The following is a 15,959-nucleotide window of genomic DNA, read 5'->3' as shown; positions in this document are numbered from 1 at the left end:
GGAGGTCTATAACAAGGGAAAAAAGTAAATAACAGTGATACATATTCAGGATGTGATTAAACATCTGCCATTATATAGTAACTACTGTAGCTACTGTAGATAATATAAGCTGCACGACCGGACGAAACAAAGGGTCTGATGCATTGCTATTTTGTAAATGACGTATTGTATGCAGTAAAATGTATCAGAGCAATTGATTATCAGTATAAATGGAAATCAATCATCTTAACAAAGCAGGCTCTAATACTGATAAAGTCAGCCTCTTTATTCTGTTCTCAAAATGGAGCGTGAAGTCCAATGGCAAGGATTTTTTGGACAATAATACCCATTTTTAGATGATGTAATGTTTTGTTCTGTTACCAAAATGTAAGTAGTTGTTATGACTATTATTATTTTTTACGTATTTATTTATTGCAAATTTAAGCCAAAACAGCTACTCATATTCACTGCAGCTAATAAACCGTCCCGCATATAAAATCAGTGATTGTTTTCATATCTGCATTCATACCACAGAGTCAGCCAAAAAAAAAACATTTATACACGGTTCGTGAAGTGTGTATTAATTAATTTAATTTTATTCATATAGCGCTTTTAACAATGGTCATTGGTGCAAAGCAGCTTTAGAGAATCAAAAAAAAAATTAAGGAAATGTATATGAAATGTGTGAGAAAATATTAATAATCAAAATGATCAGACAAGAAGCTTGTGCTTTTGATAATGAGGTTATTAAATCATGAAATCCTGTCATCATGTGACCCCACATGCTGTAATAACATCCACGCTACATGAGAAATGACCACAAGTCATGCCAGGTAAAACAACGTGTTTTTATGAAAAAAGGTGCTTTTTTTTCCTCTCACTGATACTTTTGCACTACCTTTTGTGCTATATTGGTATCTGTATCAGGCTAATGCATCTGCCGTGTGTGTATTTTTCTTAGTTCAAGAGCTCATGCAATGTATTAAGCTTATCCTGTTAATTATTTCAGTAAGGTGAGATGAGATCAGCCTGAAGTAGCTGAAGTAGGCATGGCACATACGGTAAAAATGACAGAGTTTGGGCCATTTAGGCTTCACATTTCAAGTCAATTCATGGTGATATCTCGGTAATTAATACAAAGTGTTAGAAATAATCTCTGTGTTCTTAACACTGAGCAAAACATAAAGACGACTGCTGAGAACAAAGAAAATCGATAATACAACTAAACTTTTTGAATTATTAAATGTTTGAATAATGTAATTTTCTTGGTTTTGTCTTCAAACAGAATGTAGTGTTGTAGACGATTCCCGTCTCTGTGTGCATGGAGTTTACATGTTCTCCCCGTGCTTGGAGGGTTTCCTCCCACAGTCTAAAGATATGCCGGTTAGGCTAATTGGCGTTCCCAAATTGCCCGTAGTGTGTGAGTGTGTGTGAGTGTGTGTGCCTTGCGATGGATTGGCACCCTGTCCAGGGTGTACCCTGCCTCGTGTCCTAAGCCTCCTGGGATAGGCTCCAGGTCCCCGTGACCCTGAATACAGGATAAAGCGGTATAGAAGATGAGTGAGTGAGCGAGTGTATTCGCTATGCAGCCATCAATACCTTTTCACAGTATCCTTGCTGTAGCTGTGTGCATTGGGGCTTTAGTGTCAATTACACAATAGAACTTTTTTCTTTATTGTTTCCCTCTTTCGTTTTCTTCTTCTCATGTGACCACCAAGAAAAAAAGGGCCAAAAAAAGATAATTATTGGTTTTATTTTTCTGTAAGCATTGTTGAGATGTATTCCTTAAATGAAATTACTATCTACACATATTTCTCCAAAAACATCATTTTTGTCTGGAGAATGGTATATAGTGTAACCTTAGGATACAAATACCTTCTCTTACGAATTTAAAAACTTTACACAAAATTTGTAAAATTACAAACAAACAAACCAAACGAAAGTTGAGAGCTGTTCAAAACGTCGGTGAAAAGCCAAGTGACGCGAGTTTACATATTTTATGGATTTTTTACAGTCAGCGAAAGCTATTCAGAAAGAGTCAACTCACAATACCAGCGTTGCCTTCAGCATGCATTTAAAAGCTACATGAATTTTCGCACAGTACCTGGAATGAATTATCTGCATTTACATTATCACTTATGAGAAAATTCATATCGCAATATGAAGTTTCACCTTAACCTGCTTCCAGAATGAATAAAATTCATATGCTGATGTTCCGCTGTAGTATTACATTAACCAGAAAAAAAGCGTTTTATTAAAAGCTTTTAATATAAATCTGGTCCTTCTTCAGTTTTTGGACTAATCCCAATGCCCCTTAAAAAATCCCCTTCCCAACTGTGTTTGACTGATGGCACTTAGTTAGTAACTTATTAACCCAGTGTAAGGATCTATCCAATGACGAAAACTTTAAAGCACTACATGCCTAAATGTAAATGTCCAGAATATGGAAATTTTCAGTAATTATCTAGCAAACGGATCATTCTAGCTGGCAAACAGAACATGCTAACTGCTTTTAGCTAGCTAGCAAACCGATAATTCCATATACCTGTTTTGGCTAGCTAGCAAAACAGACAATACTATACTGTATATCGTTTTTAGCAGGCTAGATAAAAACAGATAATGTTATTTATGTTCTGCCATGATGGCACAAAACAGAAAATGTCAGTCACATAATGTCATAAATCTGCTGCCATATTTTATGTCCGGGTAAATATCTCAAACAAATGTAAAAATATTTTCAAAAACCTACTGTAACTAGCAAGATGGTTCGTTTTTAGACTTAATTGCAGAAATCATTCATGGCAAGTAATCAAGCATTGTTAGTTATTATTGGGCTATGCGTTAAACTGTTTGGGGGATTTTGATCAAATATTACATATCGCTATGTTTAAAAAAAAATGGGCACAATCAATGATCAGGCCACACCAAGCCAGTATTAGCCAGATAGTTAGCAAACAAATAACGCTATCTACTCAAAAGGGAAATGCAAGTTAGCTTGCTAATCTTCTGCCTTTAAAAAAAAAATCAACTTTAATCTGTCAAACAAATATGTTTTATTATTAAGATCACACAGTTCAGCAACAATGCAGCTAGCTTTTAGATGTAATTACAGGAAAGGTCAGGTCACGTCAAATCCCATCTCTTCTGAGAGAAGTAAAAATCTAACTAGTTAAAATACAAGTTCCCTTAGAGTATTTTTAATTCAAATATGATATGTATTTATACACAAACCAATAATTATTCCTTTCACCCAGTTAATCGATACTAAAAACGAAATGCTGCAGAGTATTTAGAAGGAATCTGTTACCTAGTTCAGCAAGTGTATTATCATAATGTACATCATGTGCTGCTTTATTTATGTCAGGGTTAAATAGGTTATATAACTGTGTTTGTTTTTTGAGATTTTGTTGTTTGAAGGGTTGCCACTTTTAACTTACAAAAGAATAAAAAATTAATCTTGAAACAACCATCTGACCGCCCCATAGAGATCTTATTTTTCGAGGCCTTGGGGGCTTTCTTTTGTTTGTTGTCATGGCAACCAGTTCTGGATTTTGTCTAGAATATAGCTGTATATAAAATCAATTAAATAAAAAAACAGAAATATACTGTATTTTCAGATTTATATATATACGGTTACGGTCCTGGTAAAATTGAGACATGTGGAAACGCTCATTTTAAGTCAAGTTTCTTTTAGTATATGTTATATACATTCTAAAACTGTTTAGGCAGTTTTAAGATGTACAGTATATAACAATAGCTAGCTTAAAGATACCAATAAACAGCAAGTCATTATCATGTGGCAAATCCAAATGAGCTTTTATTTATCATTAAGGTACTATCGCGCGTAATGTTATATTATAACATTATAGCTAGCAATGCAGCTAGTTTTAAGGTGCCAATAAACAGAAAGTGTTCATGTGGCTAATCCACTGCTTTTAAATATTCAATTAGATATTTGACACAAGTTTGTTTTATGACGGAGATAATAAAATATTCATAATTCAACATTATGTGATGGTATTATACTGTAGCTAGCAATACAGCTAGATTTTAGACTTAATTACAGGAAAATTGATTACTCAGGGTGTCGTAAAAATTTCTCGATTAGGAGAAAAAACCTTCTGCTATCTTGAACATGGGTGGATATTTAACTATTGATAATTTAATCAGCGTTAAGGTTTTAATCAAATATCACATGCAGTTAAAAAAAAATTTAAAATACCATGACGGATCGATGATTATCGGCAGGCCTTCAGCTCAGTTTACTGTATGAAAGCCTCACGAAGCTGTGATAATGCTGCAGAGTATCAAAACAACCATTTACACTAATGTTACCCTGCGTCCTGTGATGTAGCTGATAACGGAGCGGAGCAGTCGCTCGACATCTCCCCGTCTGTTCGACTGCTGACTGGCAGCAACGACTTTCAGGAAGACGAGGGCAACATTTGGGTGCAAGTCATGTCCATGTGTGTGTGAGTGTATGTGTGTGTGAGAGAGACAGAGAGTCAGAAAGAGAGAGAGAGAGAGAGAGAGAGAGAGAGAGAGAGAGAGAGAAGACGTGTCCATGTTTTGTCAGTGATATTGTACTTTGTCTCCTCTTGCCTGACCTTCTGGAGCAGAGCGGTGGATTTAGACTCAGCTCAGGCATCCAAATTTGGACTAAATGATCTTCTAAAGATATTATTTAGAATGTTATATTTTCCACATATACTGTCTACAAAAATCCATACCTTTCTTTGTTCATATTCATGTATCAAAATCATTAAAATGTTGTGTTTTTAAGCTTTTTCCACACTGACAGCATTCCCCTGAACTTTCCCCACATTAGACTTAGGAAAACATATCAGCTAAATGCATATAATAATTTGTATATTAAGAACAGCTGTTGTAGATACTGTGGGAATGGTTATTAAAAAATAAAACCAATTCAAATAGATTAAAAACCAAAGAAACTTTCTTCAAATTTAAAAAATGACGTCGCTTCATTAATCCTAATTAATACAAATTTCTAACAAGATTAAGTCGCAACTGTTGAGGAGAGAACGTAACCACCGATCAATATTTTCCTTGTATTCTGTTTCTTAGCGTTGTGCTGTTTGCCGTATATGTTCGGCAAGGATGAGAATATTTCGGTTTACGCCAAAAAAACAACAACATTATTGCAGCAAATGAAAATATCTTTAGGCAATATTTCCATTATTAACCAATTGTATAATTATTAATCCTATTGGTAGACATTTTGTCAAATGTTAATTTTTTTAAGCTTAAAATACTTGTTCTTGTAAATTGTCTAAATTTACAATCTGAAAAGATTATTTTCTTTTCTCAATAAGTATTATATTATATTTTACTTCTAACAACTTCAATAAAAACTATAGATAAATAAGATAAATTTGTCCATGTTTAAGACATACTGTATTCATGTGCTAAGATGTCATTCATGTACTCAATGACCTAAAATGTCTATTTAATTAGGTACATAATATATATAAAGTTGAATTTATTAACAAAGTTAATGATCAAACAAATGACATTTTAATTTATTTCCAGCTTTAAATGTTCTTATTCTTTTGGCAGATCTTTAAGCTTTTTTCTACAAATGCCTCGCTGGAAAACCATGACATCTTAGCTTGTGTGGAGAACATTTAATATTCTCATATATTCTATGTATAAACTATGCATATTAGATGCATTAATTTATTAAAAATTTATTTAAAAATAAAAACTTTTTTTACTTTATTTATTTATTTATTTATTTTTGCACATGCAATTCAATTTATCTTATAACTAGTCACATTTCCCTACTGTTTCTTCTCATAGGAAAAAATGTAACTAAATTTTAGATTTTTAAACTTTATAGTTTTCTATGGTGGATAATTTTGCTAATTGTATTCATTTGCATGGAATCTGCATGTATTCATGAAAAAATAAAATAAATTATTTGGCAGAATAAGAAAAGTTAAATACACATATAAAGTATATAAAGTAAAATATGTTGGGAAATTCACTTAATAATCTTATATTTCATTTGCCGTTCTATTATAATAATCTTATGAGATACATTTGTCGAAATTCAAGATACTTAGAAAGATGTAATCCGTGTGTTAGTGCAACAGTACAAGACAATTTTAGGCTTACATTTAGCTAAACCACTATGCTTATTGTGAGTATACTTGTTATAATATCACAATGAGAGGTAGCGGATGTGTAAATACTATTACTTTGAGCTGAATGCATGTCAGATGCCCTTCCTGCTTCTAAACAAATCAGTACAAAGTCAAAGTTACAGAAGTTTGGTTTAGGATTAGGGTCAGGATTGGGAAAAAAGAATAGAAAAAAAAAGAAAAAGGCGGGAATCTTTCCTTACACCATCAGTACTTCATTTAGTTTAAACAGTGCCAGCTTCTAACCAGATCAAGTTGCAACTTTTCAGCAGAGAATGCAACAATGAACTTATTAAAATTGACCTAAATTGTCTTTCTGAATCAGATTAGAAATTATTAAAGACATTTCAGGATTCTTCAGATTGAACAAGACATTTCAGTTTCCTCGTTTACTTATTTTTCACTGCAGTGCCAGAGTTCTGCTCCAATAGTACTTTTGTGTCTTCTTTCACTCTCTCTGTCTCTCTCTCTCTCTTACTAATGCACAGACCTCCGCCCCTCTGGTGTCTCTATTTCCCTAACGCGTCCTCATGCAGGTGCGCGCAGGCACACACTCATACAAAGATAGAAGGAGAGAAAGAGAGAGAGAGAGAGAGAGAGAGAGAGAGGTTGGTTTGGCTTGGCAGATGACTAGTCCTCCACCCACACACTGGCTAGTTAAACAATTCTAGTTCATTTTAAGTATGGAGAAATGTTATTGATAAGATGTGCTGTTCGAGCACAGAAAGAGAGAGAGAGAGAGAGAGAGAATCAAAAAGGTGTGCTGATGGAAGTGCATGAATCTCTCTCTCTCTCTCTCTCTCTCTCTCTCTCTTTATGATAGGATTGGATGGACATATGCCATACAAAAAGCTTTGATCTTTGCTCAGCATCTAATCCAGGCCCGGGAGGACAAAAGCGAGGGATAGAGAGAGAGAGAGAGAGAGAGAGAGAGAGGGAGGAAGGGATAAAAGACTCCTCCAACAACCATCGCTCTACATCACCTCCTTCGCCATGGAGGAAAAACAGCATCCTTCTTCCATAGATGCTGCGCCGAGCTCCATCAATCCAAACGCTAAAAGCAACTGAAGAGGTGATAAGACGTGTGTGTGTGTGTGTGTGTGTGTGTATGTGTGTGTGTGAAAAAAGAATAAGAGCTGTCTCACCGTTTGTCCATTCGGTACCACCGCAGATGATCCTTCAGAGACAGACAGGGAGTGCACGAGCCTTCCTGTGAATCTCAAACATCCTCACATCTGTGTGTATCTCACAGTCCCTCTCGCTCCCCCTGGCACTCTCACACACACACACACACACACACACACGCCTTGATGAAGCGTTCGTCTTTTTTTCCGTCCCCCTTCTTGTTACAGTCGGTGTGTCGTTTCCTCTCTTGTTAGCTCCGAGGCGGTTGAGAGACACTGCAGAGATGGGGGGAGGAGGGCGCGTGTGTGCGCACGCATGAACTGTGCTCTGTGTGTGTGTGTGTGTTTGAGAAAGGGCGTGCAAGCTGAGGGAGGAGTCAGGCAAGGATAGGAAGGAGAGGAAGGGAGAATGTACGGAATTAAATAATGAGAGAGAAAAAAACAGAGAAAGGAGAAGAATTGATGGAAAGAGAGAAGAGAATGCAAATGGAATGAAATCAGAAGGGAGGGAAGATAGAAGGGTGTATGTTTGCGTAAGAGAGAAAAAGAGAGAGAGAGAGAGAGAGAGAGAGAGAGAGAGCTAGATGGCAGTGTTTATAGATATACTACAAACCTGCTGCTCCTCGGTTGTGATTTCATTGATGGCTGCACGAGCATGTCATAGAAATAAAGAGAGAGCGAAATAGAGAGAGAGAGAGGGAGGGTGGGAGAAAGGAAAAAGGGAGAGTAGCTGGTGGAGGAGAGGAGAGGGGAGGGGAGGGGAGCATTCTGTTTCTGTGCCAACTGCTTGTGCGTATGAAGTGCCACTTCCTTTCCAGGCAATGCTCCTGTCTGCGAGTAATAAATAACACGGTACATCCCGAAAAAGGAAGGAGGAAGAGGAGGAGGAGAAGGAGGGAAAAGAGATGAGGAAGAGGAAGACCGGTTGGAGAAAGTCGAGGAAGAGGAAGGAATAGAATAAGGAAGAGAAGAAGGAGGTGAATGAGAAGGAAGGAAGAAAGAAAGGAGCAATGATGAGAAAAGTAAGAAAAGAAAGTAGAGAGGAGAGAGTAAGGAGAAGAGGAGCAGTGAGAGAAGGACTGTAAAGGAAGGGGAAAGTGAGGCAGAAGATAAGAAGTGTGAAAGGAGGGAAGAGAAGGGGAAAAAATAGCAGGATAATAAGGAGTAAGGTGGAAGGAGATGTGAAAATGAACAAGAGGAAAAGAAAGAGGAGGAGAGAGTAAGGAAATACGAAGAATGAGGAAATGGAAAAGAAGATACAGAGGAGAGGTGGAGGAGAAACAAGTAAGAAAGAGAAAGAGTTAAGGAGAAGGAGTTAAAAAATAACGAGGTGGAAAGGAATACAAGGGATAAGAGGAGAGCAAAAAAAAACAAGGTAGAAAGGTGAAGAGGAAGGTACGAAGAAAGTAAACAAATGAAAGGAAGGAGCGAGTGAGAATAAAAAGGAGGAGAAGCCTGATGGAGTTGGGGAGAAAGAGGGCAAAGAAAAAAAGTATAAGGAGCAAGAGGAAGAGAAAAAACAAGATGTACATTAGTGAATGAAGAGGAAGAAGAAAAAGAGAAGAAGGAATAGGAGAAGGTGAAAATGAGAAGGGAGGGAATTAGAAAAGGTGATGGTAACAAGAAGATGACTAGAGGATAGAAGATGAAGAAAGTGAATGAGTTTGTAAAGAAGAAATGCGGAGGAAAGACGGAGTCTAAGAAAGACAAAAAGTGAGGGGGAAAGAAAGAAAAGTACTAGAAGAGGGAGAAAGAGGACAAGAAAAAGAAAAGTGAAAGATAATGGAAAGCAAATGAAAAGAAAGGAGGAGTAACAAAAAGGGTGCCATTTGAGAAAGAGGAGAAGAGGGATTGGAAGTGGCAGGGAAAGAAGGAGGAGGAGGAATATGAGAAGCAGGAAGAGGAGGAAAAGGAGGTGTCGTAAAGGGGTGAGAGGATTAAAATAACAGAGTGAAGGAGGAGGAATACCAGAAGGAATATTGAGATGATAGAGCAGAGGAAATGCGAGAATCTGGGAACAGATGAGGTGTGAGAAGGGTTGGAAGAAGAGCAAGAATCGGAAAACGAGAGGAAATGAAGCACAGGGTGGTGAAGAGGGGACAGGATGAGAAAGAAGAGGAGGAGAAAAGTGGACATTTAAGAGTTGAGCATGAGGACAGGAACTGAGAGCCGCAATGAGACATGTCCGTGAAACATGCTGTCATTAAGCATAAAGTTTAATCATCTACGAAAACGCCTTTATCAGCAGAACGGTTTTCTAAAACTAAATAAACAACAGAAACACTCTGTTTTCACCTGGCTCTTCTTCTCAAATCCAGGATTTGTCCCAAGTGGCGCCTTGGCAAGTTGCTAAATCAGCATGTGGCCACGTGTAAAGAATATTTCACACAAGCATCGTCCATATGCTGCACTTTCTGAGCCAAATTTTGTGCAGACGGGGCGGGCACATCTCCAGAGGGTTTCCGTAACCTTTTAGGGAGTTCCGGAGGGCTCCTAAAGGAGAACAGTACAGCGCGTCCTGGATCACTGCATTGTCTGTGATTGTTATAGAACAGTTAATATCAAATATCAAAAGCGATGAAAATATTAACACTGATGTGAAAAATAACTAGACTATAAGGACTATGAATGGCCTAGACTATAAGGACTATGAATGGCCTATACTATAAGGACTATGATTGGGCTAGACTATAAGGACTATGATTGGGCTAGACTATAAGAACTATATATGGCCTAGACTATAAGGACTATGATTGGGCTAGACTATAAGGACTATGATTGGGCTAGACTATAAGGACTATGATTGGGCTAGACTATAAGGACTATATATGGCCTGGACTATAAGGACTATGATTGGGCTAAACTATAAGGACTATGATTGGGCTAGACTATAAGGACTATATATGGCCTAGACTATAAGGACTATGATTGAGCTAGACTATAAGGACTATGAATGGCCTAGACTATAAGGACTATGAATGGCCTAGACTATAAGGACTATGATTGGGCTAGACTATAAGGACTATGATTGGCCTAGACTATAAGGACTATGATTGGCCTAGACTATAAGGACTATGATTGGGCTAGACTATAAAGACTATGATTGGGCTAGACTATAAGGACTATGATTGGCCTAGACTATAAGGACTATGATTGGCCTAGACTATAAGGACTATGATTGGGCTAGACTATAAGGACTATAAGTGGGCTAGACTAATGTTTTCCAAACATTTTTTTCCAGGGATAGAAAAAAAACGCATGAAAGAATGTTGGGGCCATTTTTATTGTCATTTACACAATTCTCTATTACCTTGTACAGTAAACAAGCAACTACTGAGAGGCTACATATGATAAATCACAATTCATATGCATGTGTTACTGAAAACATGTTAATTTTTAAAGTCAGTAATAAAGCCAGACTATTGGTGACAAATGATACCAAATAAATTTATGAGGTCAGAGATTTGTTTTTATTTCCTCTACTCTTATTTTAACCGCAGCTGGAGTATTGAAATAAATCATGACAGTGGTAGAAAACTACCTGCAGTAGCTCCCCCTGTGAGACGTAATGGTGTACTGCAGACATAAATCAAAACAACGGCGACACAAACAAAATCTTCTGTGCCCACCTGTGGGTTGTAACCCAATGTTTAGGAACCAGTGGGCTAGATAAGGTTTATACATGGTCTAGACTAATAGGTTTATATATTGGCTGGACTACTAGGTTTATATGTGGGCTAAACTATAAGGATTATACGTGGGCTAGACCACAAGGACTATACATTGGGTAAGCTATAAGGACTATAAGTGGGCTAGACTATAAGTATAATAAATGTACTGTATTAGATCATAACGACTATATATGGACTAAAGTATAAGGACTATGAGTGGACTAGACCATATGGACTATACGTTGGCTAAGCTATAATTACTATATGTAGGCTAAAACATAAGAATTATATGTGGGCTAGACTACAGACTATAGGTGCCTAGACTATGGAGAGCTTGGTTAAATTCACATTGGAACACATACAAAGCCTTCAAGACTTTGATAAGTTGCTATGGACATAATGTGTGGTGTGCCAAATATTTTCGATTTCACATAGAGAAGGTACAGTACAATACATGCAGACGTTATCTCTGTTAGACTGCGTTGTTGGAAAACTGGCGAGGTTGCTAGGATTTCTATAATAATCAGATCTTTCTGTTGACTAGCAGGAAGATTAAGGCTAATCTTTTAGATGACTTTTAAGATGACTAATAACTCTACATTGATTGTTGGGTGGATGGTGTCAGCGACTGCATCTGGTGCAGACGATAAGTCTGTTAGCTCAAGCTAGCAAGAAACAGACACAAAGAGCTATTTCACATTTCATAAAAATGTAAAGTTTTTTTTTTTTTTTTAGAACTCAGGAATTATCCACTGTCTGACTGACCTTTCCTCAAAAAACTTAAATCTGGAATAAACAATTGATTTATTGACTCAGGATTTAACTACTGTCTTAACAACTCTGGGATGAATTTCTGTCTCATTAACGCAGGAATTATTTGCTGTCTTATGAAATCGCACTGTAGTGAATTTACTCTGGATTTAGAATGGCATCTTAGTGTGCTTCATGATAGTTTTATAATACTGTTAAATTTTTATCCCTCGCATGTAAAGTAACAGTAACGGTGGTCAGTTTACCAGGTACACTAGATTACCGGCATAAAACAGTACTTTGTGTCAAGCTGTGAGGATAAGCGCTATCATCCCATCACCATCCATCAACATCTTACTAATGAGTGTAGACTAACGTTTCTGTTGTTATGGTAACACCTTTTTAATAATCAACCAGCTTTATTAGTTTTACACTTAAACAATGTGATGAAATTTTCTGGACTGGTTTTGGGTTCTCCAATGTATGAAATGTACAGACAAAACCTTTCTTTTATACATATACTATATTCTACAACAATACTAAAGATTTCAAAAAAATAAAATAAGACATGGCATTAGGTAATTAAGTAACAACAACAACAAAAACAGTCATTTAGTTCTATTAAGACCTGAAGGCCATCTGTTCTAGATCAGTTCTTGCAAGAACAGTATTGCGTCAAGTGCATTTGCAAAACCCATTAAACACCATGAAGACCTTGAGGGGAAAGCAAGACCAAAACTTATTTCTGCTGCGGAGGAGACGTTCATTTAGAGTCACCAGTCTAAAAAAAAAATCACCAATTAACAACCAGCACCTCAGATTAGAGCCGTTGTGAAGGATTTACAGAGCAGAAGTAGCAGATGCCTTCAGCATCGTTTTACAGTGAAAGAAATAAAAATCATGAAAGACCATGGAAATAGTTGGTGTGTCCAGACTTTTGACTGGTAGCATACTTTAGATCTGTCCTTTTATAATACCTGAGACTCCTTCCATAAATGTTAAATGGGCATCTCCTTGTATGACTAGGTGTGTTTTTGTTTTCAGCAACGTAAGTTTCTGGGCTGTAACTGTAGGAACCTTTTCAGTTCCAGTTGCAGAGTGGGAACTTTTGACTGGAGCTTTCTGTTATAAACAACGGTATAGGTGAAATGTCAGCTTTACAAAACTCCACATTTATTTACCTAAACCTGCATCCAGAGTGATTTACATAAATGCATTTTACTTTTGGTACAGAAATCTGTTATAGCTATAAAACATTTTTTATTTTTATTTTTATTTCACTAGATCAGGGTCCAGGAAGGCATTTGTGCTACAATCTTTTGCATGAAGTTTAAAAAACGGTGAGAAAGCAAACACAATTCTTTTTATTGCTTTAAGCACTAATTCAAGTGTACGGTGCGAATGTTCGAAGGACTAACCTTTTCACGGCCCATACTGTTTTTTTGCGTGGTCTAAAATAAGGTGCTTTTACAAATTTACAGAAGTTTTTGAGGAACTAAGGAGTTTGGGAGCAGTTTCTTGACCAGTTCCTGTTCTGCTCAGGAGAACTGTAACAGTTATGGGGAAGAACAGAAATGGCACATTTGTTCCACTATTGCAGCAAACAAATAAATTATTAAATAAATTAATAAAAAAGAAAAAAAATTGACTATGGCGTTGAATAAGCTGAGGTATGAATATGATGTTAACATTTTTGAGAAGCTAGACTAGATATTGCAGATAGCACGTCACTAAAAATCACACACCAAAAACCATGATGATGTAATAATATCAATGCAACACAATGGCATTAAGAAAGTCATTTGGCTTTCCCAGTTTTTCCAAATAACATCTGATGTAATAAACACTTTGGTAATTACTTATAACATCAAACACGTTTTTACCAAACTGCTCATGTGAAGTGTGTTTGACCAGTGACACTTTGACCAGACACTCAGCATCGCAAACACCACCTTAATACTTCCTGGTCTACAAACAAGTACCAAGTACATCATACTGTAGAAACTGAAACAGACTCTGGTTCCTCTGGTGAAATGTACACCTAAACAATCAAAGTTGTTAAAAATCATCCAATTTTTTTTCATGTGCTTTTGTGGCCTAAAAGGACAATATTGTGAAAAGCACAAGTTATATCAGAACTCGAGTGGGAAAAGTCTCGCTTTCAGTTCTGTGGTTCCCAAACACAGCTGCGTTCAACATCAATGCCATGTTTATCATACAGTCACAACAAACCATAATGTCACTTGTACATGTATACAATCTTAACCACTGTCACTAATAAAAAAAAACTTAACAAAATAAATAAAATTAAAGCATGTCTTCTGACCTACGTACCTCCTCTGCCGTACTTTTCGTAACTCTGAGTACAGAGACTTATCCTCCACAAGGGAACCTTGTGTGCTGGTCAGTTTATACAGCAGATTATCCTTCGGCTTCTGCAGCTTTTTGCACATTTCATTAAGTCACTTTTAGCTTTACAGACACACCACAATGTTGTTGGTCTTTCGGCTGCTCCTGGTAAGGGGTCGCCACAGCGGAATATCCAGTCCGCACTACAACTTGGCACAGACGTGAGGAACTGAATCAACGCCAGATCATAACACTGCCTCAGTGGACACTACAGTATATGCATGATGGGTTCATCACTTCATGCGCTTCCCTTCTTCCCTCAATCAGGACCACATGACCCTTTTCCATTACTCCAAAGTCCAATCTTTATGTTCTCTAGGAAACTGAAGCCTTTTTTTCTCATGAGTCTCACTAACAAGGGTTTTTTCTTATAGACACACAGCTGTTTAGTCCCAATTCTGTAAGTTCTCATCACATCGTTAAACTGGTTTTGTTTTCACTATTAAACGTAGCTTCGATATAATGTCGTTTTTTTATTATGCAATTTTATCAAGTGTTCTCCATGCATGATTTCTTTCCTGATCACATTTCTTCCACGAGGCTGACGGTTCAGCACTATCCGTTCAGGTTTTGATAATGTTTTCTTAAACCAACTTCAGTAATTTAAAATCTCCTTAGTTGTTTTCTTTGCTTGATGCAGCCCAGTTATTGGATCCTTTTGAAATAGAGACTATTTTTTGACCAGACAGTGTATATGAATGTAAAGTGTGTACATACTTTATTAAAATAATTAGGCTTTATAAAGGCCTATTACCATTGCTCTGTGACTCCATAGTGCCAGGATTTGTTGTAATACTGTTTAAAATACTGAACTACTACTTTTCGTATTGACGTTTAATGATGTCTTAATGATGCTAATACAGTATTGACTTTTTGCAGGCACATGACTACTATGACATCAGTCACAACAACAAGACGGCAGAAATACCGTTAACCGCCATTGGGCTATTATAACAAAAATGTTAGAACTATTACCTTATGATTACCTCATGACCTGTTGTATTACCTGATGCTTTGTTACACAGATAAAAGAGTAACCTAGCAACTGGTAGCTTCTGTTCTGCTGATTATTTTCGTATAGTGTACAGTATGTCGTGGAACTTCGTGTGTGAAAATAGATGAAGAACGTAATAAGCATGATAATTTGCACAAGTTTGATTTATCATAATGTGATTACTTTAGACGGTGTACGAATCTGTCTATTTCCCCTGGAATTGATGCCGTTTGTTTGCAGCTAAAAACCTCAGGAATCGCAGTTAAGCAAAGTCTCACTATCAGTAAAGCAAATCAGCCTGACACATCTCATGCAGAGCACGTGCAGGATGAGAGTGCTAATGTGAGGTTTTTATGACAATAATACTGCTCAATTAACAGGAATATTACTATAGAATATAATTTACTTTGAGTAATAATGTTATGAACTATACAGACAGAATACAGTTAGATTATTATCCTGTCATGATACAAACACCATATTGTACATGCATTATATTATACTACTGTAATACTATATATACTATGTAAGTATGCTAATTTGTGTATTTTTATAAGCAATAGCTATACTAATGATATGAATAGGACAGACTTCCATTTTGCCTCACTGTTGTTCAAATTAAAATTTGTACTCAGTACAATATGCAGCAAAATGCTTATACAACCACCCATGATCCATAAAAAATTGCACTAGACAGTACAATTAAATTAAGTAATTTAAGATAATATAAAAAAACAATTAAGTAGAAGATTTTGCAATGTTAACTTAAGTTACCAAAATTAATTGGAATTGAAATAGAAGGATATACATTATACAGGACTTACAGACAATACAGAATGAAATGATGTTTAAAATGTCAGAAAATTAG

The 15,959-nt window shown here is 36.5% G+C and overlaps 1 protein-coding gene across 1 annotated transcript in view; it reads right to left on the bottom strand.

Annotated features, from left to right (window-relative positions):
- Window positions 1–9,354, bottom strand: part of gnaz (guanine nucleotide binding protein (G protein), alpha z polypeptide) — a 59,089-nt gene extending 49,735 nt beyond the window's left edge. Inside the window, exon 1 of the mRNA XM_053516036.1 lies at window positions 7,289–9,354. The gene's annotated coding sequence lies outside the window, so the exon portion shown is untranslated. The remainder of the gene's footprint in view (window positions 1–7,288) is intronic.
- Between the last annotated feature and the right edge of the window lie 6,605 nt (window positions 9,355–15,959).

This window comes from Clarias gariepinus, chromosome 17, assembly GCF_024256425.1.
Source record: "Clarias gariepinus isolate MV-2021 ecotype Netherlands chromosome 17, CGAR_prim_01v2, whole genome shotgun sequence".
NCBI classification, from domain to species: Eukaryota; Metazoa; Chordata; class Actinopteri; order Siluriformes; family Clariidae; genus Clarias; species Clarias gariepinus.
Note: the sequence above shows the minus strand (reverse complement) of the source record. Positions and strands in the feature narration are given on the sequence as shown.